A 23887-nucleotide genomic window follows, 5' to 3' on the forward strand; every position below is an offset into this window, starting at 1 on the left:
TTCTGGAGCAGATAGCTCAGAGACAGCATGAGGACCCTGAGTTGATGAAAATTGCCAGGACTGTTCAGTCAGGCAATAGTATAGAGTTCAGATTTGACAGCAAAGGGATCCTTCGCTATGGAAGTCGACTTTGTGTACCAGATAGGGGCAGTGTGAAGGAAGACATTATGAGGGAAGCTCATAATGCGAGGTATAGTGTTCACCCAGGAGCTACCAAGATGTATCAGGATCTGAAAAGGGTCTATTGGTGGCCAGCCATGAAGAAAGAAGTGGCGCAGTTCGTGACAGCCTGTGAGGTTTGTCAGAGGGTGAAATTAGAGCATCAGAAACCAGCAGGAATGCTTAACCCATTACCGATTCCAGAGTGGAAATGGGAGAACATAGCCATGGATTTTGTAGTGGGTTTACCAGTAGCGTCCAACAGGATAGACTCGATATGGGTGATTGTGGACAGACTCACGAAATCTGCTCATTTTCTTCCAGTACGGAGTAACTATTCTGTGGATAAGTTGGCACAGGTCTATCTGGATGAGATAGTGAGGTTACATGGAGTGCCAGTGTCTATAGTTTCAGACAGAGGACCTCAGTTTACTTCTCGCTTTTGGCGGAGTCTGCAAAGTGCAATGGGCACAAGATTAGAGTTTAGTACTGCTTTCCACCCACAGACTGATGGACAGTCAGAAAGGACCATCCAGACCATAGAGGATATGCTTCGCCTTTGTGTGTTAGACTTTGGCGGTTCTTGGAGGCAGCATCTACCTTTGGTGGAGTTTGCCTATAATAACAGTCATCATGCTAGCATTGGGATGGCTCCTTATGAAGCATTATATGGGAGGAAGTGCAGATCACCTGTTTGCTGGGAAGAGGTAGGAGAGAAGGCTCTTGCAGGGCCAGAGTTAGTAGACATTACCAGTAGAATGGTGCCCATGATCAGAGAGAGAATCAAAACAGCTCAGAGTAGACAGAAAAGTTATGCAGACGTTCGCAGAAAGCAGTTAGAGTTCCAGGAGGGTAATTGGGTATTGCTGAAAGTGTCTCCAATGAAAGGAGTGGTTCGTTTTGGGAAGAAAGGTAAATTGGCTCCACGGTACATTGGACCATTTGAGGTGTTGCAGAGGATCGGAAATGTATCATATAAGCTGGATTTACCTGCTTCTATGGAAAGAATTCACCCGGTATTTCATGTTTCTATGCTACGACAGTTTGTATCAGATCCGAATCAGGTTCTGAGTGAGCCTGAGGTGGAGATTCATACAGATCTCACCTATATAGAGCAGCCAGTGCGGATTCTGGACACGCAGATCAGACAGCTAAGGAACAAGGAGATTCCGATGGTGAAAGTTCTATGGAACCACCATAACCTAGAAGAGTGCACCTGGGAGACGCGAGAGTCGATGCTCCAGCAATATCCCTATTTGTTTTGAGGTTAGTTCCCTCCTTGTGTTTTGTTTTGTGTTTTCGGAACATCCGAGGACGAATGTTCTTAAGGAGGGGAGAATGTAATACCCGGCTAGAGTCCGGCACCGGAATTCCTGTTGTCTGATGGAATCCGGGGTGTCGGAATTCTTAAAAAGGGTAGGATTATGTATTACTAGGTGTTATGATGTGTTTAAATGTTTTAAGGTTAAGGGAAGTGAGTTTGGAGTTGAAATGACCTAAGGCAGTTGAGCCAAGTTCGGCCGCCGAAAGTAAGTTCGGCCGCCGAAAGTGTTTGGCTTCCGAAGGGAAGTTCGGCCCCCGAATGTTGCATGATGTTGCATGCGATTGGGCAGCCGACATTGAGTTGGCCAGCCAGCTGAGTCATGGCTTTTGACAGATGTTGGCCTCAGATTCTTGCCATGAATTAGCCACGTCTTCTATGACTCATCTGCAAGTGTTTTGAGCAGCTCATGCAGGAGTTTGCTCATTCACCACGTTTTGAGAGTTTTAGAAAAAAAGTGAGTTTGAGAGAGTTTGAGAGTGGGAAAGGAGGTGATCCGTTTTCCCTTGTTCAGAGTGTGTAGTTTCTTACTACAGGAGGTAAGTGATGTTCTTGAATGTGTTTTCTAAAGGTTTTAGGGGGATTTGTGGAAGGAGATGCATGCTTAGGTTATTCATGATAGTTTTGATGAGTTATGCATGGATACATGTTTATGTGTTATGTTTGATTTGTTGTTTGGGGTTATTAGCTAGTCTTGGACCCCTGTGATCATATACATGAGTATATGTATGGTGAGGAGGTGACGTTTGCATGGTTTGAGAAGTTGAAGGAAAGAAGGAGATGGTTTGCCGTTGAAACTGAGTTCTGGATGAACTCAGGTTCGGCAGCCGAAAGTTCATTCGGCCGCCGAACCTCTTGCATGGTGGCTTAGGCTGCCACAGCTTGCCCCCGAGTGTTTTGCATGTTCGGCTCTGTTTGGGGGGATTCGGCCGCCGAAGGTGCCGCCGAAGGTACTTGAGTTTCGTCTCTGGAGAGGACTTTCGGCCGCCGAACCTGCCGCCGAAAGTGTTCTGTCCAGCTTTTCTTTTGCATGTTTGCATGAGTTTTAGAGTGAGCTGAAGGGGTTTCTTGGGTAGGTTAATAGAGATATTGATACAGTAGTTTGGTCCCTCATTTGAGTCTATCTGTATAGGTACAGACCAGAGGAACCAGAGAGAGCAGCAGTGAGTACTGCTCCAGAGTTTCAGAACCTGCAGAGTCAGTCAGTCCAGATAGCCAGAGGTGAGTGGAACTAAACTTATGACTTTTAATTGAACCACAAACTGCTTTTAGCATGTCTCATGCATCATGTTTATGCCATAGGTTGATTGCATTAGTATTCACGAATATGTTGCATTGCATTGTTATTTGATGATGTGAGTAAATGCTGAATGATCCAATAGTCACAGACAGGAAGACCAGGAGCCTTTGACTACGCCCTGGCACGTATAGCAAAGACCAGGAGCCTTTGACTACGCCCTGGCAGGTATATAGTAAAGTCCAGGAGCCTTTGACTACGCCCTGGCAATGGTAAGTTCACAGGTGTTATATACACATATACATATATGACAGGAAGACCAGGTGCTCGATTCTACGCCCTGGCACAGAGTTACTGGGACTATGTGGTGACAGGTTTACTCGTGATGTGGCTTGTCTGTGATATGGTGCATTCCATGAGATCATATTTTACTGAGATGTTTTACTATTCTACTCACTGGGCTATAGAGCTCATCCCACTCCCTTAACCCCAGTTTTGCAGGTTCAGTATTCAGTGTTCAGTGTACAGGGACAGTCCAGCAGAGTACAGGAAAAGAAAAGAGATCTGTAATAGCTTAGAGTGGACATGTAATTTAAAGAGATGTAATAGTTGTTGCTTGACCTAGTGACCTAGTGATGTATGTTTTGTACATGATCTGTATATGTATGTATGTTTTCCTGTATGTGAAAACCAGGCTTAACAGGTATGAGTTAACCCATCTAGAGCAAGCTCTAGGCAGGGATACAGAGTACAGAGTACATGAGTACAGAGTACAGAGATAGTGCATGCACAGGTTAAGCCTTGGTTCAGCAAAAAGTTTTATTTTCACATAATATGTATGATCATGTATGAGTTTTACAGGTACACAGAGAGTATAGCAGGCTTGCTACGGGTTCTGGCGGCCTTAAGCCGACCTGAATCCTAGCGCCGGTGACGGTCCTTTTTGGGGTCGTTACACTCATCCTCAAACTAACGGCCAAACAGAGGTCACCAACAGAGCCATCCTACAAGGATTAAAAAAGCGACTAGATGGGGCAAAGACAAATTGGGCAGAAGAACTCAACAGCATCCTGTGGGCACTCCGAACCACCCCTAGAGCACCCACTAAAGAAACGCCCTTTGCACTTGCCTATGGTACAGAGGCCGTAGTCCCAGTTGAGTTGCAGATTCCTACCCATCGAGTCCAATTTGCTAGTGAAAGCACTAACGATGACAAGCTAAGAAGCAACCTGGATGCCCTTGAGGAAATCAGGGAAGAAGCTCAAATCCGAACTGCCGCCTATCAACAGCGGGCAACACGATACTACAACCAAAAGGTCAGAGAAAGAAGCTTGAAAGTGGGAGACCTGGCCTTAAGAAACCTGGAAGCCACAGGAAAAAGGGCGGCAGCTGGTAAACTAGCACCGACCTGGGAGGGCCCGTTCAAGGTAACAAAAGTAGTCCGGCCAGGAGTATATCAGATCGAAGATATGCAAGGGAATCATGAGCCCCACGCTTGGAATATGCAACACCTAAAGAGGTATTTCCCTTGATATAGTTGTAAAGAAAAACATTGTATTCTGATAAATATGAAGGAAACAAGTTATTTACACAATGAGATTATCTTTATTATCATGAATAATATTCCTCCATGAAAAGAAAGGTAGGTGTACAGGATCCCCTAGATTTCTTGACACCACAAACCAAGTTGAGAGCACAAACAACCGGCGGGGCCTCGAGGTCACCCCGGAACAAAAACGACCAGGATCTCGTAAGATCTCCTGGAGCAAAAATAACCGGCGAGGCCCCGAGGTCATCCCGGAAATACAAAAACGACCAGGATCCCGTAAGATCTCCTGGAGCAAAAACAACCGGCGAGGCCCCGAGGTCATCCCGGAAATAAAAAAACGACCAGGATCCCGTAAGATCTCCTGGAGCAAAAACAACCGGCGAGGCCCCGAGGTCATCCCGGAAATACAAAAACGACCAGGATCCCGTAAGATCTCCTGGAGCAAAAACAACCGGCGAGGCCCCGAGGTCATCCCGGAAATACAAAAACGACCAGGATCCCGTAAGATCTCCTGGAGCAAAAACAACCGGCGAGGCCTCGAGGTCATCCCAAAAATACAATAATAACCAGGATCTCGTAAAGATCTCCTGGAGTAAAAACAGCCGGCGAGGCCCCGAGGTCGTCCCGAAAATACAAAGAAGACCGGGATCCCCTAAAAACTCCCGGAAAAACAAAGTAAAAAATAGTTGGAGAAGGCCTTAAGACCATCTTTAAGCAAAAATTCCCTATATCATGTGCAGAGATAATTCATAAAAATACGGTTCCGACCTCACAAGAAAGATGAGTCTAAAGACTACCAAAGGCAGGCCAAATTCCGACCTCTCGAAGGAGTTCGGAACACTATAACCAAGAGGCACTAAAATTGAGAAATGATCGCTGACGCTAAGCTGGCTCATCTAGCCTAGAAAGAGGTTGAGACAGCAAATAGCCCGGAAAACATCCAGAGGTATGAGAAACATCACAGGCCATAGGTATAAAAGCCCAAGTAAAGAGTAAAGAGCCGAGCTCCCAACTCGGATAGACTCGCCACATAAAAACGCTCGAAAACATAGAGGAAGGCAAATGAAGACGGAGGACCGTGCTCATAACCAAGAAGAAAAGAAAAAATAAGCCCACACAAGCATATACAGAGTTTAAGGATTTACCCCCTCACCACCCATATAATGAAAGGTTGAGGAGGTAAAGGGAGCAATTTGGGAAGAAAGGACCTCAGCTCCATTTCCTGACAAGTCAGAACTAAAAGCAAAAAGGCAGCCTTACTAATCACCGTTAGAAGGTATATGATCTAACTTCTCATAAGTTCAGAACAGTTAGCTAAGAAACGAGCTCATGACAAAAGGCTAATCTAGTTCAGAAAAGCTTATGAATAAAAACATACAGTGTAAGCATTACAGTTACGAGAAGGAGAGATAAATTATAAAGCGAAAAATAGTTCAAGTAAAAAGCAATTAAAATTTCATTAAGAGTACTGGGCTATTACAATCTACTTATCGGACGAGGTCGAAGGAAAGATAGTCCTTAAAGGACTTACATTTGTAAGAACATCCTCGCCTACATTATGTTTATTTACAACTGTATCTGGAGGAAGCTCGGCATCCTTTGGGTCAGATGTCCCAGTATCCACAACAGGGGCAATCTCCAACCCTGGATTGAGGTCCTCCCCTTCAGATTTGGGGTCACCTCCTTCAGACTCAAGGGCACCAATGTCCTCCCCATTCGGCTCGGATTCTTCTTCAGAAGATACAGCTGACGGGCCTCCAACATGACAGTCCCCTCTAGGCATAGGGAAATCATCTTCTCCATACAACACCGGCTCACCATCAGAGTCCACTTCAGCCATACGAAGCTTTGCCAGAGGAGTATCAGGAGCATGCCTAGCCTCTCTTATACCGCGATTGTAACCAGTTACATACATGCGGAAGGCTTTCTGAAGAACAGCAGCTTTCATGTCTGCAGAGGCTAGATATTCGTCAAGACGTGTTTCACAGGCCTCAGCTATAAATGTCTTCAACTCAGGAGAATCCTTGTAGTCCTGAAGGTGAGCTTCACAGGCCTGCTCAATCTTTCTTTTCAGCTCCTCCGACTCCTGATATTCTGCTAGACACCTCTCGCGTTCTAGCAGGACCTTGCCTTCAGCATGTTTCACCACCTCGAGCAGGGCTGAACATCTATGTTCCAAAGTCCTGACTTCATGGTTAAGCTGTTGATGGCGAAGTTGGGACTCCTCCGCTGATGAAGCCAGGACTCTGATACGTTCAGAGCTCGTGCTCAACTCCTGCTCAAGGACTTCCACCCGAGCTAAGGCCCTCTCCTTCTGAGCATTCACCTCAGTCAGGCGAACTTGAAGTCCTTCAGAATCAACCTTTAAGGCTTCATATTGGCACCGGACTTCATCCCTTTGACTTACAGCCTCATCTCTTTCCTAAAGAGCTATTGTCATAGAGGACAGCTGCTTTAAAACTTCTACACAACGAACTTCCACCTCAGCTGTCCTCTCATCAGACTCCTGGAGAACCCTGCGAGTACGAGACAACTCTGCTTCCAGGGATTTGGTGTGCCCTGATGCCTCAGCCGCTTTGTCTTCAGCTCTTTTAAGGGCCTCCAACGCAGAGTGCAACTCCGCCTGGAGGGACTGGGAATGTTCCCGGGCAGCTAGAAGATTGCCTCTGGCGTCATTGGTGGCAGAAATATTCTCCTCCAGGCGCGCCTCTTCAATCCGGCGATCCACGGACTCCCGAAGGGAGTGGTCGCGAGCGTCCACCTCCATAAAAAGACTCATCACCTAGTAGGGGAGAACAACCGTCAAAAGAAAGAAATAAAGAAGACCAAAAGAGAGAGAAAAATAATTTACCATCAAAAGCATCTCCCTGATTGTATTCCCGAGCTCTTCACGAGATCGGGATCGGAAGGACGTTTGCTCCTTGGTAGAACTGGCTAAAAAACCAGTAAGGGCAAGCAGGCGTGGATCCGAGGCCTCTGTAGCTCCGCCGAACATCCGTTCTCTAAGAAATTCGGCGACGGCATTGGCCGGAGATTGAGAGGTGATGTCCGCTACGTTCAGAGTGTCGTTGTTAGTAGAAGACAAGGGAGGTACAACTAGAACATCTTTTCCCTTCCCAATAGGAGGAAGGGTAGGAGAAGATCCTTTGGAAGCCCGGCGTTTCTTCTGGGCACGAGGAGGGGCAGATGTTCCATCAGGCGCTGGACGCTTGTCTCCGGTTTTCCCTACGGGGTCTCCAGACTCAGACCTGACCCCCACAGGGGCAGGGGCATCCTTGGCAGGCGCCTCCAAGACGTCATCCTCCACAAGGACGATCTCTTTTCCCTTCCCAGGGGCCTCCTCATCCTCGGTAATGGGGGACTTAAATTTTCCCCCTGACACCCCTTCAGAAGAACGAGCAAGACCCAATTGTGCCTTTTCAACGACCTCGGTCTGCTCCACAATGGCTAGAGAAACTTCCCTCACACCCTCTGAAGAAGCTTGAGCAGACTTAGGCTCTTCAGTAGGCTTAATAGTCAAGGCCGACTTGCCACGACTAGATGGCCGAGATGACTTAGAGCCTCGAGAGCTCGGCTTAGGATCTCGAGAGGAAGCCTTGGTAGGAGGTCGGCTAACTTTCTTGGAAGAAGCAGCTTGAGCCACCTCTGCAGCGACCTCAGGCACAGAACGCCCAGCCCGAAGGGCATCGAAAATTGCATGCATATTATCCCGAGACAAGACTAAGTTCTTCGGATGCCTGATCTCTTCCATTTCAACGACAGAAGCTGCAAAAACACGAAACTATAAAGGATTAGCGCATTTTATAATATCATTTACAACGAAGAAACGGAGTCATTGGACGAGGCACTATACCCGTGTCCCGGATATCCCTAAGATTAGACACGAACATACACTTCTCGACATCATACTTCCTTTCAATAGAAGTCAGTCGAAGCAACCCCACCTGCTCAATAAGGCTCAACCGGGGCAGGTCATTGCAGCCCAGAGGAACATCCTCCCAACTTAGATCCACTTCCCATGATAAGGTGGATTCTAATTTCAGCTCCGCCACAAGGAAATTCTCAACCCACCCCTTTATGGAATCCTTGTAGCCCGTGAAAAGAGACAACCCACTACGGGGGGAAAAATAATAGAAATTCTGAACCGCCCTAACGAGACGGAAGAAAGTGACGAACAGACAGGCCGTGGGTGTGAAACCCCAGCTTCGGCAGATGGATTCGAAACAACTCATGAACAGAATAGAATTTGGGGATAACATCCGGGGGGTTACTCCGAAGTATCGGAAAACCTCGATAAAAAAAGGAGTAAAAGGGAAAGGTAGACCGAAATCCCTCTGTTTGAGGAAAAAGACTATACAACGCCCCCTCTGGGGATCCATCAAACCAGGGGGGGAGGGTTTGGAAGAACTATCCTCTCATTTTGGAAAGGCGCTCGAATAAGATAAAGTGGAGTATCTAGATACCTCCGAGAAATATGTTTATTTATGGTAGAAGAAGTGATATGCGACCTAAGATTAGCGACATCTGGGAGCTTTGGACCCTCCATGGAAGAGCAAAGAAGCGTACCTGAAAACACAATAGGGTGGAAAAAACAGAAGAAGTTGCAGGAAAACAGAGAACAGAAGAGAGCGAGTTTCTTCAGAAGACAGGGAGAATTCGAAGTGAAAGGCAATAATGAGATGAAACGTTGTTCTGAGCAGTTTTGTCTTGGAGCGGCGTGATCATTAATTGCTCTCGAAGTTTACCCTCTCAACGGTTAGATAATAACCGGCGAGAAGGTAAAGGGGCAAGGAGATGACCGCTGGGCTTCTCCACCCCTACAAAGGGCCAGGCCCACGACAATAGCCCATCAGCCGAAGGCCCACACGCTATCTACATAAGATAAACCCAAATTGTCAAAACCCTGAGACTGAGCTCCAATTGAATCTCTCATTCAGGACGACCTGACACACAAAATGCACATCATCACTGCTTAGGCAGTAAAAACTAAGGAAGAAGAGTAAATTGTAGAAAGACCCAAGGAGACAAACAGGGGGAAGCATGATAAAGGTCAGACCAGCCTATCACCTAAGAAGGATCATCATTAAGCAAAGGCCAGGAGCCCAGAACGAAGCGATGAAGACGCCTCGGAATCTTACAAAGTTATGGGTCAGAAGCTCAACCCATTGATTAAAGACAGAGCTCACAGGTCGGTTAGTCCAACTCGAAAAAAAGTAAATTGAAAGTTATGGGTCAGAAGCTCAACCCCTTGATTAAAAGCAGAGCTCGCAGATCGATAATCTCGCTTGGATAAAGTAAATCGAAAGCGAGCTCGTAGGTCGGTAGGTCTCGCTTGGATAAAGTAAATCGAAAGCGAGCTCGCAGGTCGGTCGGTACAGCTCAGAAAGAGTAAACTAAAAACTCAGACTGGCTAAATGGATTCTGGGTCGGGTCAATTAAAAGACAAGAAGGAAAAAACAATATCGTAGACTTCTCAGAGAAAACCACGAAGAAAATAGTCTCAACATCTCATTCATAATAAAGAAGGAACAGTTCGGATATGAACGGAAAAACGAAAGTTTCATTACAACACGTTACGAATACCCACATTACAGAATAAAAAAAGCTATCCTTAGAGGATTTACATGATCAGATACATCGTCTACGTTTACATCACTATCACCCATCACACTATCCTAGTTTTCGATACAGAGGAACTCTCGGATACGGAAAATGAGCTCTGTAGGTCGGTCGAGCCCCGCTTCGTTATTATAGGGGAACTGAATAAGTTGATTCCCATAAGCATTTCTCACTGTTCCCCTATAGGCAAACATTCGGTTGCCCAAATGTGATGCACGATACATACGAACAAGCTCAGATATTATACGCTGTTCGTATGTCACGCATGAAAAACATAAGTCTTCGAGTTACGGCTTCAGGAAGATCACAGAGCATATATTCGAAGGCATCGACGGAAGCTTGACTGAGTGCAGCAAATCTCAGCCTCTTATAATACAGGTACTCCACACCAAAGGGGACAATAAATTAATCATTTTCGCCACCTCCATTTATATCAAAAGCAGACAACATGGACATCGGAGAAATTTTCTTCTCGAAGGAAGGTAAAGTCAAAACAGACCCCCCAACAGCCCATAGCCTCTTTGGAGCTCGAACAACAACCAGAGGAGGAGGCCAGCCAAATGATCTGGGTAAAACAGTTTCAACGACCTGCCAAATGACTCCACCCATCAACCGCCCTACTAGGAGGACCTCAGAAGCAACCTTCAGACTCCCTCGAGGTAATATCAGATTTTCAAGAGGTTTGGACTGACCCATCTTTATCTCAGGTACTGCAAAAATTTCCAAACAGAGACAAGTCAGGATAATCTTTTGTCAAGGTAATGAAAGCAAGATTAAAGCAAACCCCTGGGGCAACAAAGCAATGAAGCCCCAGGCTCACCTCAATCCGTTTGAAGAAGGCGTCAAATAGATCCTTTGCAGAAAAAACAGGAGAATCTCGCTGGAAGGAAAGACTCCCTTTCTCCGACAAAGGGCCTAGAAGTGAAGAGGAGTCAACACTGATATATACTCAAAATTCGAAGTCTTAGCGCAAAGTAACTCTAGACTCTAAGCCCACGATGTCAGGATCTTTAAAAGATATTCATGGAAAAGGAAAAAGAAGCATGTTCAGGCGATAATGACAGGGAAGTAAAGAAGAGCAGAGTATCTGAGAGGTAAGGAAAGGCCAGAAAGGGAAAGAGGCAGATAGGATTCAAGAAATGAGGAATGACAAAAAGATGAAAGGGAGTTATGAAGGCATTTGTACGCGAACAGACGCGGTCATAATGGTTCTCAATATTCACCCCCTCGGCAGTCAGAGCAATAACTGCCAAGAAGGTGAAGGGGCAATTGATGACCGCTGGATTTCCCTACCCCCAATCCTGGGCCTAGATTACGGCCACGACCCATGAAAGGAAGGCCCGCACACCCTCTCAAAACAAGCCCAGATCATCAGACCCCTGAGGCCGGACTCCACCAGATTCTTCCTCATCGAGATCGGCCCAGCCCGTATAACCTTCCCATGGATTCCTTCTCCTCCTGGGTTCAGCGTCCAACCCAGCTCTCGGCCTAGCCCAGAATCCAGAACGAGACTCGTCATACAGCCTAGCAGATCCGCTCGAGCGTACGCACGGGAGAGAATCAGAGGTCGTTACGCATGGAGCAGGCGCCTGATATCCTCGTACGCCCATATCTGTATGGCAGAGACGCGTGGCCCAATCATGGGAGAGCCGTTATACGTCACCAGCAAGCAGAAAGAAAGGATAAAAGGGGTATCCCTTTAGGGAGATGGGGATAAGCTTTATTCTTCAATACCAAAACCCTTGTAAAACCCTATTCTATTGGATCTCAGATCATCAATACAATTACTATATTATATAATTAAATAATGCATTATAGACAACTACAAAATAATAAATCAATGTAATTTTCATTGTTTATTTGGGGATGGGAAAGAAGAGACATTTGAGTATAGACTTTGTAAATAATGAAAAGAAAATATAAATCTCAATAACAGATATTACTATCACACTCAAAACACCAAATAATGTGCAAGTACGTAAATAGTCAAGCTATAAAGTGGCTTGAAGCATTATGCAATTATATTTTATTGCTTACTAAGAAGCATAAATAAGAATATAGAGTTCTAGTAGCATTTCCATTCCCAATCAAACAAAAAAAGATATAGAGGTTACAATTGTTTACGGTGCAAGCCCTTTAATTTTACTAAGAGAATCCACACCAAGGTAGGATTAAATTATTTCTTATTTTTATGTTTCAAAACATAAATCTCAATCTCTTAGTATACTATTTTGAATATCATTAAATTTTCCTATTGGGACTAACAACTAATAACTATTTAATATTTGTAAACTTAGAAACTGAAATGGAAAATATATATATTATGAATAATAAATACAAAGGAAACAAATAAAAGCAAAATAAATCACAAAAGAAATGAAGATCCAATACAAAACCACCTGAGACATTTGCAGCAGCATAATAAACTCATAAAGGCAAAATATGGAATACAAACCAACTATAGGAAGAAACGCCCAATTAGAATAAAAAACAATACAAGAATCATATCGTAATAATCAATAAAGATCGACACCTAAAAACAAAAGTGGCAGAAGATAAGTGAATAATAAACAACAGAAAACAAAACTAAAGAAGAGCAAAAAAAGAACACATGACAGGAAGTCACCTGACTGTCGGTTGTCGAGTCGGTTGTCGAGCCCGGTCAAAAATAACCTTAACAGTTATCAATAATATTACTACTGTAGATAGTGGAATAAGGATCGAATCCACAGGGAATTGATACCTACCTATCTTTCTTATCAAGACCAAATTAAACTAAAAATAAATTAAAGCGCAAGTAAAGTAAAATGGGGGGTTTTGAGATTGATTTGATTAATCTAATGGTGAAAGCAATAAAACAAGCGATTAATTAAGATAAAGAGAAATCAATAATGAGAAAAGTCTAGTTGAAGAGTTGGATTCACTTTAGTTGTTGGGATTGATCATTGACTCTTATATTCTTTTGTTTGATTCAATAGATTGGTTATGGAGATGGAAGAAACTTCTCACCACCAAAACTCTCCTTTAGCAAACCAATTAGAGAACGTCTGTAATACCCGGCTAGATTCAGACATCGGAATTCCTACCGTCCGGTGGAATTCGAGGATGTCAGAGGTTCTAGAAGGGTAAGAGAAAGGTTTTCTAAAACATTTTCAAGTGTTTCAAAGGCTTAGAATAGAGAAGGATTTGAATTTTGAAGAGAAAAGACCAAGGAGGCAAAATGCAGGTTCGGCCGCCGAAGGTAAAGTTCGGCCGCCGAAAGTGCCCTAGATTCGGCCCCCGAAAGTCTGAGTTCGGCCGCCGAACGTTGCATGGTGTGCACGAAGTTGAGTTCTGGATGAACTCAGGTTCGGCAGCCGAAGGAGGATTCGGCCGCCGAACATGCCCGACTTTCGTCTCTGGAGGAGACATTCGGCCGCCGAAGGTGCTGCCGAAGGTGCCCTGTCTAACCTTCCTTTGCTCGTTTTACATGCATATTTTGAGGTGTTCTAGAGGGGTTTTGGGGAGTTGTTTACCAGTTGCATAGAGTATGTTTGGTGCCTCATTTGTGTCCTCCATTGTAGGATTGGACCCGAGGAACCGAGGTGTTTAGCAGTAGTAGCTGCTTCAGAGTTAGAGGTAGCCCAGAGTTAGCCAAGCAGTGGCTACAGGTGAGTGGAACAAAACTTAATATTTTACTTGAGAAATGACACGCTTCTAGCATGATCCATGCATCATAAAATGCCATGTTATGTATTAGGTTGTATTGCATTAGAATCCACGAATATGATACATTGCATAAGATGATATTTGTGTGGATGAATGTTGGATGATCCTTAGCCCTTGATATGAGATGAGTTATGGCATGAGGTAGCCATACCAGGTCACTCCTGGATAGTCCAGGTCGCTCCTGGTACTATGAGTTAGACAGTCAGCCTGTCAGATCAGATAGAGAAGTCCAGGTGAGGCCTAATCGCCCCTGGCACAGTTGGACATACTACTATGTATGTAGAGGGCTGTGGTGACAAGTTCATCCTTGAAATGATATGTTTGTGATGTGACGCATTTCATGAAAGCATGTAATTAATGAACTGTTTTACTGTTCCTCCTCACTGGGCTATAGAGCTCATTCCACTCCCTTAACCCCAGTTTTGCAGGTTCCGAGATAGCTATGGGAAGTCAGAGTCAGCAAGAGTAAAGAAAGATATGCATGAATGTATGATTGTAATAGCATAGTGGACATGATGTAAATAAAAGATTAGTTGTAATGTAATGTATAGATATGTACTGTCATATACTGGATAGACTTTTGCTTTCCCTAATGTCTTTGCTTTAGTGTGATGTATGATTAATCCCTTGTACATGAATCCTGTTTTACGTTTCTTGATGAGAAATGTGTGTATCAGGCTTAATGTATGGCTTTGATGAGATACCAGTGGATTGTGTTACAGATTAAAAGGGTTTCAATCCCTTGACCCATAGCAGATAGTAGTCACTGGTATAGGCCCTGAGGGCCATTTCAGATTGGCATATCTGAGTAGCAGTAGTTAAGCCTGGAGAGTTTTACAGGATTATTGAGTATTTTTGATCATGTATGGGATTTATCAGGTACACAGAGAGTATAGTCGGCTTGCTATGGGTCCCGGCGGCCTTAAGCCGATCTGGATCCTAGTGCCAGTGATGGTTCGGACCGTAGGGTACCGGTTTTCGGGCTGTTACAACGTCCTCTAATTAATTACTAATTAATAAGTTGCCAAAGAACGTCTTTGAGCCTTAGGCCTCTTACAACTGTCAATCGCATTAAGAAATAAAGAGAACTAATCCTAGTTACCCAAGCGCATGGTGATGACACTAGATCATGCAATTTTCTTAGTTGTGCACCAAGTGTTCTTATGTTTGAACAATCCAAGCAATTACGGACTTAAAATTATCCAAATTAACAATATATTACTTTGCAATAAAGAGTCAATGTAGATCTAAACAACAAAGCAATAATGTCATAAAGCATGAAATCACAAGAATATTGAATAACAAAAGGTTAATAATGTAGTCCAAGTCTCTCAATCCACAATACAACCAAAACTTCACTTAATCTTCAACTAGAAACAAAGGTTTTAGCCACTCATGACTGAACCAAAAATTAAAAATAAAAGAAAAGAAGAAAGGTAGAAGAGAGATGAAGAGAGGTGCGGCTACCCTTAGTGTGGCCAAAGAGAAGAAGTGAGTGGAGAGAGATCCGGCTGCCTTGAAAGAGACGTTTAAATAGATTAGATGTTGCCCTACCTCTTACTTGCTGCCCAAGTTGTTAAAAGGCTGCTTGCTGCCCAAGTTATGTCTGAAAAGGAAAGAATCGCGTTGCAAGGACTTCAGAAGGAAGGAGGCGCGCAGATGGCTCTTCAGAGGGAAGGTAGGCGCGCGGAAAGGTTGTGCAAAAGGGAAAGATGTGCTGTCCAATCTTTCCTTTTTAGGTGGAGCCTTCGTTTGAATTTCAAATCTTGAATACTGAATGCAAGAGAGACAAGTGCGTCTTCTTAAAATCTTGCTGCCTAAATAGGAAGATCTGACTGCTGAGGTGTCTGCTGTAATACCCGGCTAGACTCCGGTATCGAAATTTCTACCGTCCGGTGGAATCTCGGATGTCGGAAACCTCTAGAAGGGTAAAATCATGTTTTTATAAAATGTTTTAATGTATTTTATGATTTTAAGCAAGAAAGAAATTGAGTTTTGAATGAAAAAGACTATGGAGGCATTTCCAGGTTCGGCCGCCGAACCTCAAGTTCGGCCGCCGAACATTGGATGGTTTAGGGGGGCAAGTTAGGCTTCCAAAAGAGGCAAAGGTTCGGCCGCCAAACCTCATGTTCGGCCGCCGAACTTGCATGAGTTTTGGAGGCACTTTAGGCTGCCGAAGGGTGGTCTGGCCAGCCCCTATATAAGGGCTTCATGGCCGAAACGGGCGAGCTTTCTCTCCATTTTCGGCCAACGGTGAGTCCATGCTCTCCCATGGTCGTTTTTGATGTTTTTTTCTCTAATCTTTCATGTTTTAACAAGTTTTATCTTGGTTTGAAGATATTTGAGCAAAAGAGCAAGTTTTGGAACTTGGAGACCCAAGGAGCGAGATCTCCCCCATCTCCGAGTTGGATCGTCTTCCCTCTCGATCTTCAAGAGGTAAGAGTAGATCCACACTTCTTTTCAAGTTTTAGATGAGTTTCATGAAGTTTCTTGGGGTAAATGCATGATTGAGTGAGTTGGGAGGCATTTGTGCATGAAAGAGGCTGAGTTCTGCCCTTTGGAAGAACTCAGGTTCGGCAGCCGAAGGGACTTTCGGCCGCCGAACCTGCCTGTGGAGGCCAGCCTTTGGCTGTCGAACCCTGCCTCCGAAAGTTGACTTTCGGCTCTGGAAGGGAGTTTCGGCCGCCGAAGGTGCCGCCGAACATGCATGAGTTTCGTCTCTGGAGGGAACCTTCGGCTGTCGAAAGTGCCGCCGAAGGTGCATGACTTTCGGCTCTGGAGGGACTTTTGGCCGCCGAACCTGCCGCCGAAAGTGCCCTGTCCAGCCTTCCTTTGCATGATTGCTATGATTGTTTTAAGGTGTTTTAGGGGGTTTGTGGGGAGTATTTTAGAGTCATGTTCATGTTTGTTTGGTCCCTCATTTGAGTCCACCTGTGTAGGTTCGGACCCGAGGAACCGAGGACCCCAACAGTGAGTCAGCTGCTTCAGTGTCTTGTCAGAGCTAGCCTAAGGTGAGTAGAATGACTCTTTACGTTTTAAGCAAATAATGAAAGTTTTAGCATGACTCACGCATCATGAATGCCATGAGATATATTAGGTTGTTTGCATTAGAATTCACAAATATGTTGCATTGCATATTATGTTGTTGATGTGGATGAATGTTGAATGATCCATTAGTCCTCGTATGATATGGTATGATATGATGATGATATGGTATGGAAGTCCAGGAAGACCCATTCTACTTCCCTGGCACTATGTAAGAGAAAGTCCAGGAAGACCCATTTTACGTCCCTGGCATATTGGAATGTTATGATATGTTATGTAAGAGGAAGTCCAGGAAGACCCATTCTACGTCCCTGGCACTATTGGATATATAGAGGACTATTGGTGACAAGTTCATCCTTAATGTGATTTGTTTGTATTGTGATGCATTTCATGAAAGCATGAACTTTAAATATAATGTTTTATTATTCTGCTCACTGGACTCTAGTAGCTCACTCCACTCCCTTAATCCCCCAGGTTTGCAGGTACGGGATAGACCAAGAGGTCAGCTAGAGTAAAGTCTTGGTTATGTAATAGCTAGTGGTGGACATGATAAATATTGAAATGTAATGTATAGTTCAGTAATGTAATGAATGGTATTAAATAGTTATGTAATGTAATTATGTTATTGAAGATTAGAGTTGTGTTTGACCCTAGTTTGTATGTTAATCCCTTTTGTTATATGATCTTTCAAATGTAATGGTTTAATGATGTATTATGTAGACCAAACTCACTATATGCTATGTTACCCCATTGGAGTATTTGATGAGGACTCCAGTGTGGGGTTGATGTTTATGTTTATGAGCTGGGCATGCACAGGTTGAGTTTGGTGATTGAATGAGAAAGTTCAAAATTTTTATGAAATTGTTGATCATGTATGGAATTAAACAGGTTTACAGGATGTATGTCAGGCTTGCTACGGGTCCCGGCGGCCTTATACCGATCTGGATCCTAGCGCCGGTAGCGGTCCGGATTCCGGGTCGTTACATCTGCACATCTTTAAATAAGGAAAGAAAGATCTGCAATTTGAATTTTAAATAATCTTCTGACTGCGCTTTCCTTATTTGCTTTTGCTTCTGCACTTTCCTTATTTGAAAACTTTGCTTTTCTGAAAACTTCCTTTATTTGACACTTTCCATATTTGACACTTTTTGGCAATTTTAAGAGCATTTTCACCAGATTGTCTCTTTACACCTAATATCTGCAAAATGAGATCAAAACCACAAAATTAGACAGAAAAGATGTAAATAAACATTAATAATATCATGATAAAATGGTCTAAAATATGCTCTCTCATCACCTTTTGAAGGTAAGATATTTAAACAAAGGCAAGTTGTTAGCCTATTTATAGAAGAAAATATAGGAAGACATCACCATTTAGAGGAAAAAATTGTGTCAATGAACATTAACTCCGAATCAAAACACATAATTAAACTGAATTTGGATCAATGAAAAGCAGTGTAATAGCAAAAAGCAGTACCAGTTCACTCAATAAACTAAGTAAACAATCCAATAAAAAATAAATATACTCAGCAATGATCACTAAAAAATAGTAATGCTAATAACTACGTGCATAATCTAATTGAAAACAATAAACTATAACATCAATAAATGCAAAACAATCATCTCAATTCTCAAACTCTAAAATATTGGAACCAAGAAGAATAAAAGTAACAAAAAATAAACTAAAAAGAATTACTCATAATTGATATAAGATATTAATTATTGAATAATTAAGAAAAGCAAAAAAAATAAATTAACATAACAATCTGACAGCTAGGAATTGTAAAACAGAGCAACCTGCTTTAAAAATCAATACACTCACCACAATTATCCTCGTACAATTAAAACAAAAAAGAACATTTTCAAATTAAGAAACAAGTGAGAGCAGGGAAGTGAATGCATTGCATAGTGGCAATACAGAAATAAAAAGACAATACAACACAACAATATACAGTAAATTTAGTTGAAGTACATGACACCATTTCAAACAAAAACTAAGTACAATGCAAGTAAACGAGGTTGCATTGAGATATGGACCAAGAACCATTGATCCCACAATAAAATATTTTAGGCATCATCTCCCCCTTCCCCTAAAAAAAATAAAGAACGCATCGTTCGCTAGAAAAAAAAACAACATATCTTATACTCAACTCTTAAAAAAAGTAAGACAAAAATGCATACATTTCAAATGATGGTATTTGAAATCGAAACAGCCTAAATCGCCCATCCCTCACCCATGATCAATGGAGAAAGCTTTCACAATCCTAAAGTTGAAACTATCAATGATTGTATCCCTTTAGCTTTCAATGAATATTTGAGGAAAGAGACATGCCAAAAACAGGAACTCAACAGCGATGATACTGTCTGAACATGGAACGACACATGCGAGAACAAACTGACATCAGTCATCACCTATGAATGACAAAGAAGACTATCATGGCCTATCAAAGAAAATCACAACAAGCGACAGAAAGAAAATCAATGCAATTGAGTACCATCTAATACTGAAGCAGTGTCATTCTGAATAGGGACCATGACACATGGAGAAATATGAAATAATACGTGTATGAGCAGCACAAAAGAATCAGAAAAGTAGGGCCAAGTATACATAAAGCATAAAAAGAGTAGGAAAGCATAAAAAAAGTAGGAAAGTAGGGCCAAGAAAATTCAGCAAAAATCAAATGTCCAATCAAACAATAAAGGGTCACAAATAGGTTTGGGATATAATAGTAAATAGTTGATATCCAATTGCTACTATTCATACACTAGCCATGGCAGCCTGACCTTTATTCTATAATATACATATTTTATTATATAATAAAATAAATATACTTAATCATGTATTATAATCTACTACACCTTAATAATAATACAAAATGGTTAAAAAAATTATGCTGAAATTTATATTTAAAAATTAACTTACTTAGAACCATCGTGATTCGTTATTAATAAAAACATCATCATTATACTTTTCAATGTGATTTTATCGAAATGAATCAATCTAATTTAATAATGTATCTAATTTTTTAACCGATAAAATTAGAACAATTATATTATATAACTTATGAAATATGTATTTAACATTTACGTAAACAACAATATACATAACTATGAAAATTATACATTTAGTTTCAAAAATTATATTAATCGATCCTCATGAAGCTTAAAATTTTATTGAGACGCCAATATGTTTCCTCACATATCATTTTTTCCTCTTGTTAGATTAATTTTACTAGCCTATGATTTCTTTTGCCATTCTATGATTTCTTTTGCCCTTCTACCATATTTTAATAAGCTATTAATTGAATTTATTTATTTTTTTTGCTTTATCCATTATGACCCTAAATTATTTAAATTAGCAATATCACTCTTCTTATATTTTACCAACATATTATTCTCAATTATGTTGAGAATATATATGCATTTGTCATTTTCAATCTTATCTTAATATATCTTATGTAGAGATAATGAATAATGAATAATTAAATGATAATTTAGAAGCATTCTTATACTAAAAATAAAATGCAAAAAGTAAATAAACTTTTGTCATATGTTTTAAAGATATAAATGCTAATAAACAAACAACTTGTAGGAAATTCACTTGGAAATTTGACTAATAAGGAAAAAGGCTTAAATAACAATAAACATAAATAAAATTAACTTAAATAATATAAGCGCATGCCTAAAAGTAACTTTATAAGTTCAGTCATACTAAGAATGGTTGTCCAGAGGGGTAATTTTGGGTACCCGACTAATCCCAACCCTAATAGGACAGATTGAGTTTTTTTATTTTAAAAGAGTTGGGTGGATTCGGATTTCAATTTTTAAATCCAAATATAATTTATTAATATAACATATTAACAATATATTGTAAATCATATATTGTAAACCCTAATATGATTTGTTAATATAAGCAACTTTATATTGTAATATTTCTTAATATGATGTGAAATTTATAATTATTTATTATTTATGTTAAATATATTATTAAAAATCTTTATTATATTTTGATTTATAATGTTCCTTAATATGATTTGAACTTTTTAAATTTTTATACTGTTATCATAACTCCACTTTAAATTATTATATCTCAATTCAATTCGTATGAAAATGATTTGAACTTTTTAATAATAGTAATGAGTATTGTATTAATATATAAAATGTATTATCGTTATTACTTTATACTTTACATTATATATTACTCTAATTATATATTGCTCTAATATGTAATATGCATGACTCTATTTAATATAAATATTTTTCTAATTACATTTATTATGAATATACTTTAAATTATATATATTACTCTAATTATGTATTGTTTTAATATGCAATGTGTATTGCTCTAACTCTAATATGTAATGTGTATTACTATTGTTACTCTAAATTATACTATGAAATATATGTATTTTTCTAATTTCATGTATTCTAAATATACCATAAATTATATGTATTATTCAAATAGTACGTGTTACTCTAAAATGTACTACTCTAATTACATGTGTATTACTCTTGATTATATATTGCTCTAAAATATATAATATGTATTACTCTTATAACTCTAAATTATAGGTATTACTCTAATTATATGTATTAATTTAATTATGTATCACTCTAAGAAGTAATGTATTAATCTTATTACTCTAAATTATATTTATTACTCTAATTATATGTATTATAAATACACAATAAATTATATATATTATTCTAACATGTATCACTATAATTATATATATATATATATTATTCTAACATGTATCACTCTAAATTATATATTTGTAGGCAAAAGACCCTTTTAAACTCCTAATAAATATTCAAATGTCCCCTTGAGCCCCTAATAATTTTTTTGGTTTACCTCGAAAAATAGTAAAGGGTATTTAACTCTTCATTAAGCTTAAATGAGATCAATTTAAGCAAATATTAAGTACGTGAGTTGCACACATCTAACAAACGTTAAAATGTCTGTTAGAGTAGCGATTTCCTCCTCCTCTTCTATTTTATTTTTCTTCTTCTCTCTCTACTACTTCCTCCTCTTCCCTTTTTTCTTTTTCTTCTTCTCTCTCTCAAAAAGATGAGGGCTTTTCTCCCTCCACTCTTGAACCCAATATTCTGACCTTCTCAAACTCAAAGATGAGGGCTTTCAAGATTGTAGAAAGAGAGAGAAAGCACTAAAGGTGAGCTTTAATGGGGGAGCTCGTCTCTCTCATTAAAATTCAGAAGAACTACAAAAAATTTTTATGATGACATTGCAAGCCAGCAAATGAGGGGGAGCAGCACGTGAGTGAACTCACCTTCACTTCCTCTCTATTATTTTTTTCTTTGGGTTTCTATTTGGCTTTATTTTTTAGAGATTTTATCCTTACAAAAATGGACAAACATGGCAAGAGAGGGAGAATAGATTCATAAGTACTTCTCAACTTAAACCCATTTGTGATTTGAAAATGTTTGAAAATTAAAATCTCAAGCTATTAGATAATTACGTAAATACTTCTATCAATAGATTAAATCATTATTTCATAAAAAAAATCAAATCATTATATTTGAGAATCAATAAATCAATTATAAAATTAGTCACATGTTTAGTTGTGTATTTAAAAGTTAATTTTTAATTTTCAAATTTTAAACTAAGTGTTTATTAGAAGTAAACTTTAAATATATTTACTTTTATATTAGATATCTTTTCATATTTATTTTTACCATATATATAAAAAATCAAATATAATGACTCTTTTAACCATTCAATAAATTTTTATCAAAAAATTAAAAAATTTAAATTATCAATTTTAATATTTTAATCATTATAGAAATTACAATTATTTACGGATATTTGTGAGATTAGAATTTGAATTTACCTTATAAAGTTAATTGAAACTTTGGATTTTAAAGAAAAAGTCTCGCCCACTCGATAGAAGGGGATGATGGAAGCAAACAGATTGGGTTATTTCTCCCTTTCTATTTAATCGAGTGATTAAATGAATAAAAAAATTTGTTTAGGGTTTAAGTAGACATTCAGTTATTTGTTAGGGATTTAAAAAGACTTTTTGTCTCTATATATTGATATTCTGAGATCCAGAAAATAGGGTTTTACAAGGGTTGAGTAAGCTTAGTCCGAGAGGAGCATGTTTTCCCCCCTTTTATCCTTTTCCTTTATCTGTCAGTGACGTGTAACGGCCTCGCTGCCATTGGGTCACCTGTCTCTGCCATACGGATACGGACGTACGAGAATATCAGATTTCTACTCCATGCATAACGGCCATTTAATTTTCCCTGGCACGCATGCGGATGGACCCACTAGGTGAATGGGGCTGGCCACCTTTTCTTCTCCGGACGGGGCTGGAAGATGAGATTAGGACTGGAGCCCAGGGGGGTCTGACTTAGGGCCGAAAGGACTGGGCCGGCCCGATTGAGAGGCTTTAGATGGAGTCTGGTCTTCAGGCCGAGCGGGCTGAGCCTGGTTCATGCGGGAAGCTTAAGAGCCTTCAAGTCATTGGCTGCTATCATGGGCCAGGCCTCAGACCGGGATGGCGAACCCCGCAGTCATCAATTGCCCCTTTACCTTCTCATCAGTTATTGTACGACTGATGAGGGGGTAAATATCGAGAATCATAATAACCATGCCGCCTAAGGACAGTTTTCCTTAGAGCACCTTTTCGTCTCATTACTATTTCAAATTTCGAATTCTCTCCGTCTTCTCGAAACTTCTGCTCTCCTCTGCTCTCTATATGCATTGCTAGCTCCGTCCCTCTGCCTTTTTTGCTTTCAAGGTACGCTTTCTCATTCTTCCATGGAAGGTCCAAAGCTCCCTGATGTCTTTGATCTCGAGTCTAGTATTACCCCTTCTACCCTGACAAATTTCTTCTCTCAGAAGTATTTGGACACCCCCCTTTATCTCATTCGAGCTCCTTACCGAAATGAGAGGATCGTTCTTCCCGATCCCCCTCCTTCCGGCTTGATAGATCCCTAGAAAAATCTCAGTCTAGTCTTTTTTGTCAAACAATGAGACTTCGGTCTAACTTTTCCCTTTACTCATTTCTTCAACGAGGTCTTCCGGTACTTCGGGATAACCCCCTTGATGCTGTCTCCCAATTCCATCTTATTCATGTGTTCCTTCGAATCTATCTGCTTGAGCTGGGGGTTAACGTCCACGGCGCGTCTGTTCGTAACCTTCTTTCGTCTCATTAGGGCAAGCCAGTGCTTCTACTACTTTGCCCCTCGTGGTGGGTTGTCCATTTTCACGGGTTATAAGGAC

This window comes from Manihot esculenta, chromosome 17 (genome assembly GCF_001659605.2).
Source record: "Manihot esculenta cultivar AM560-2 chromosome 17, M.esculenta_v8, whole genome shotgun sequence".
NCBI lineage: Eukaryota > Viridiplantae > Streptophyta > Magnoliopsida > Malpighiales > Euphorbiaceae > Manihot > Manihot esculenta.